This window comes from Apis dorsata, unplaced genomic scaffold (genome assembly GCF_000469605.1).
Source record: "Apis dorsata unplaced genomic scaffold, Apis dorsata 1.3 scaffold_137, whole genome shotgun sequence".
Classification (NCBI taxonomy): domain Eukaryota; kingdom Metazoa; phylum Arthropoda; class Insecta; order Hymenoptera; family Apidae; genus Apis; species Apis dorsata.
In genome coordinates, this window is record NW_006263429.1 from 6552 (window position 1) to 11601 (window position 5050).

The following is a 5050-nucleotide window of genomic DNA, read 5'->3' on the forward strand; positions in this document are numbered from 1 at the left end:
ATTGAACACGTTTCTCTATTTAAATTTAAAAACCTATACGATATATAGTTTTTCAGAACAAAAGTTCTAGTTTTTTTATTATTTTATACAACATAACGTTACTTCTTCGAATAAGATATTATATCTAAAAATTAAAAAGAGTCGAGGATAAAAATACTTTATTTTAAAAAAATAATTAATACCTCGAACACGCGTTACTTATCGTTCGAAATAATATTTTATCCTCGCGTTATTACGCACGAAACGTCTGGGAGGATCGTCTGCCAGCGTTAGTCTGGCAGGGGGCGGTTGGAGGGACGGCGTTTATCCTTATATTATTGCAGCGATAAACAACGTTGTTAATTCTCGGCCACGTTGGCGCAGACGCGAACCCTCTCCCCCGCCACGTTACCCTCGGTCGATATGATATCTCAATGACGGTTGTTGAATTTGCATTGCATTAGCCACGAGGTGCCTAGATACCGCGATATCGAACGGCGACGGCCGCTTGTTACGTTAACAAGAGAAAGTGTTAACGATGGGGGTGAGTGTGTGTTAACGAGAGAATGACGCGGCAACTACGAGGAAAAATAGTGTGGCAGTAACAATAAACGCCTCTCGTAATTTTGCCTCTCGCGTCGCTCGCTCGTTAAGACTTTTTTTTTTTCTTTTCGCGTCGAGAGAGGAGAAACCGGAGAGGCGAGGAAGAACCTCGTTCGGTTGTTGGCAACGTTGCCCTCCCCTCGTGCGCATCTCACGTTTAATTCACGTTTAATGGATATCGCGGTCAACGTGGTGTGGAAATTGAGACGAACTTTTTTTCCTTCTTTCTTTCTTTTTTAACGAGGAGTTTCGGTGTCGAACTCGGTTTGGCAATAATTAAGGGAGATCTTATCGCGGATCTTTGAAGAGAAGTGATCGTTGAAATCGAGGAGTATGAAGATTGTTTTAAGCTAGGAGGCTTTATTTTATTTTTGAAAAAGTAAATTGCACGAAAGACGGTAAATGCATCGGTCGAAAATTTAACTCATTGTTTTAAATCGTTACTTTTTATTGTTATTTTAAATAAAGCGTGTTGCCGAAACCGTTCAAAGGTTGAAATTATCTCGAGTCGGGCGTTAATTTTGGGGGAATAACGCGATGTAAAAAGACGAGACGATTTTTTTCCCCTTTTTTCTCTTTTTTTTTCTTCTTTTCCTTTTTTAATATCCATTAAACAGCGAACGTTTTCTTAAAGAGGACTTTTATGTCCCTTATTCCCCCGACTTGATTAAAGATAATGAAAAATTTTGTTCACCGATCTCGCAATAATAGAATGTACTTACCGCGCGAAACGCTATAATCTTCGTAAATGTTCTCAATTTCGCGTTATCAAAACGCGGATCGTAACGCGGGGAAAGAAGCGGGCGTACAGGCGCGCGCGCACACACGTGAAATATAATTGTCGGCTATCAATCGCGCGTTCAAACTCGCCGTGCGATTTTAAACGATCGAAACGATCACGCGAGATGGGCGCATCGCATGCGGCTCGAAATCATCCGTTGCTCGCCTCCATACGGACACGCTTATTTGTAATAACGTTTCCGTTAACAACCCGGTTGAAAAGCATCGGCCTCGCTGAAAAACATTCCTTTAAAAAGAATATATTAATTCCCTATATATTTATATTTTATATCGTCGATTAAAAAAAGGAATCATTTTAGTTTTTAGAGGCGCCAAATTAAAATTTAATTCACAAGGATATTTCAAAATTCGAATTCGAAAAAGAAAATTTCCACGTTCGTTCCCGACGATTCACACCACCTCACCTTCCATCGTTAACGAGAAATTGAATCGCCGATAATCTTCGATTCGAGATTTGGAATAAATCGATGCGAATTGGGAAAAAAAAATAATTCTACCAATTCCTATCCACGATTCTCGAGATTCCGTATCCCGATATCGAGCGATATCGCTAATGAGCGACCCAGGCCGTCAGTTTCACCGGCAAACAGAGCAAAATTTTAATCGCCGATTAGGCGAACACGGTCCAATGCGAGATCGCTCGGTCTTCTTCGCCTCGAATCTTTACCTCGACGGGGGGACACGTCGCTCGCTCGGCTTGTGGAGGGGGGATAAATTGGACGGGGGATCTACGTTGGAACGAGGGATCGTTGGACGGTGGAAAGTGTCCTTAGTCACGGCCGCGAACGACTAACAAGATAAGTTTGCGCAGAAAATCGGCGATAACTGGAAACTTTGGAATCATAATTTCTCGGCGAGGCGGGACGATTATCGTGCGCAGCGCGATAAAACCTATCCTCGCCTTTCTCTTTTTTCCCCCCTCTTTTCAATTTCTCGCGTCCCCTTCGATCTTTAATCTTTCTTCTTTTTCCTTTCTTCACTAGTCAAGTTTCTTCTCCTTCTCCTTCTTCTTTTCTTCGTCTCTTCTTCTTTTTAAATATAATTTTCCTTGTTTTTTTATATCGCCACTTTTTTTCCTTCTTATTATTATCCATTTCTCCTTACGCTTCTTCTTACGCCTGTCTGTCATTCTCCTTCCATTTTATTCCTCCTCTTTTTTTTATTTTTTATCCTTACAAATCCATCTTCCCTTCGTTTTTTAAAATTTCTCTCATTCCTTTCCTCGATCTTCCTTCCCTTTCTTTCTTAAACTCGCCAATTCTTTCTCTCAATTTTTTCTATCCTCTTCTCCAGCTTATTCATACACCAATTTCCCTTTCTTACCCGCCACTCTTCCTCGTCCCTTTCCTATCCTTCCTTCCATCTCCTCACACGCGAGAAGAGAAGCGTTTCGTCGATAACGAACTGGTTAACACGCGTTCGTGCGGGTTAGGTATATTAAACAGACGAAGCGAGGGGATCCTACCTGCCACCTCGTAATCATTTCTTTCCGCCTCTCTTCCCCCCATTTCTTTTTTCTAAAAGTCATTAGATACGCGATCGGTCACGCGGTGCCTTATCGAATTCCAATGGAACACCGGCTGCACACAGGTCGAGATCATTTGGATAACTAATTGGGCACTGACTTACGGCTACGCGCTATCTCACCTGCCCGGATGGCGTGAGTCACCCGATTCTATCTAGGTGTGCGGCTATCTAGCGCGGATTTTTGGAGTCAGAAATTAGAGTTTTGGATTTTATTAATTAGGGATTCGAGTTATTTTGTGGTGAGTTGTGGAAAGTATGGAAATATTAAGCAGGGGGAAATGATTATCATATGGTTATCAATGGTTATCAATGATAAGTTTCACATGTTTTTTGGATTTAGAAATTCGAGTTATTTTATGGTGAGTTGTAAAAAATATGGAAATATTAATCATTGGTTATGAAGAATGGTTATTATATCAGTGTGGATTTTTGAATTTAGAAATTAGAATTTTGGATTTTATTAATTAGAGATTCGAGTTATTTTGTGGTAAGTTGTGGAAAGTATGGAAATATTGAGCAGGGGGAAATGATTATTATATCAGTGTGGATTTTTGGATTCAGAATTTAGAGTTTTAGATTTTATTAATTAGGGATTCGATTATTTTATCCAGGGTGAGTTGTGAAAAGTGGAAATATTGACCAGAAGAAAATAGTTATCATATCAATGTTTCACACGTTTTTTGAATTTAGAAATTCGAATTATTTTATGGTGAGTTGTGAAAAATATGGAAATATTGATCGATTGATTATGAAGAATGGTTATTATATCAGTGTGGTTTTTTGGATTCAGAAATTAGAATTTTGGATTTTATTAATTAGAGATTCGAGTTATTTTAAGGTGAATTGTGGAAAATATAGAATATTGACTAGGGGAAGAATGGTTTTATTATATTAGTTTATTATATTAGTTTTATTATATTAGTGTGAATTTTTGGATTTAGAATTTAGAGTTTTGGATTTTATTAATTAGGGATTCGAGTTATTTTATTTTATTTTAAGGTGAGTTGGAAAGTATGAAAATATTGATCAGGAAGAAATGGTTATTATATCAGTATAGATTTTTGGATTTAGATTCGAGTTGTTTTATAGTGAATTATGCAAAGTATAGAAATATTAATTGAAAAGAATGGATTACGAATATTGAATCGTTATAGATTTTTGCATTTAGAAATTAAAGAATGATAAATTACCAAAAATATAGAAATATTAATTGGAAAGAATAGTTACAATTTATTATATTAATATATTATAAGTATTATAGTATATAAGTATAAGTATATAATAGTATATAAGTATATAATAGTATTATATTAATTATGAATTTTTGAATTTGGAAAATAGAGATTCCAGTTATTTCATCGTGAATTATAGAAAATATGGAAATATTTAATAATAGGAAAAAATAATACAAGTATTATATTAATATAAATTTTTATATTTAGAAATTAGAGATTCGAGTTATTCTACGAGTTATGAAAAGTATAGAAATATTAATCGGCAAAAATGGCTACGAATATTATATCGATGTGAATTTTTACATTTGTAAAGTAAAGATTCGAGTTATAACGAATTATGGAAATATTAATCGGGAAAAATGAATATTGCATCGATATGAATTTCTGCATTTGGAAATCAGAATTATGAAAAATATGAAAATATTGATCGGAGAAAACCGATCGTGAATAATAATATCTTCTAAAGAGATTAATTCTTGACGAACGTTTAAGAGCAATAAATTCCAATAATTCGCTTCAAATTTGATTTAAAAAAACCGCCTCGATCGAAACTACGTACGATCGCGTCTCTTACGAATATAACCTCAAAAGGAAATGGACCGCGGCTGTAAAAAAATGTACACGGTTCCTCTCGGTGTTCCTTCGCTCTTAAGGGGACGGTCCACCTTAATCTTGGAGGTCTGGCCTGGTGGAACGGCACGGTGGAACAACGGCCGCTCCGTACACGGTGGAGGAGAGGGGGGTGGAGGAAGAAGGCAGCATTAGCGTGCTAAGCAGATGCAGATGAAACAAATGGATTCGCTCGGTGACCGTCGTAAATCCACGGTATCGTTGACACGATCCGCACACCCTCGCACGAACCCGTGCTATACGAAGCATCTCTCTCTCTCTCTCTCTCTCTCTCT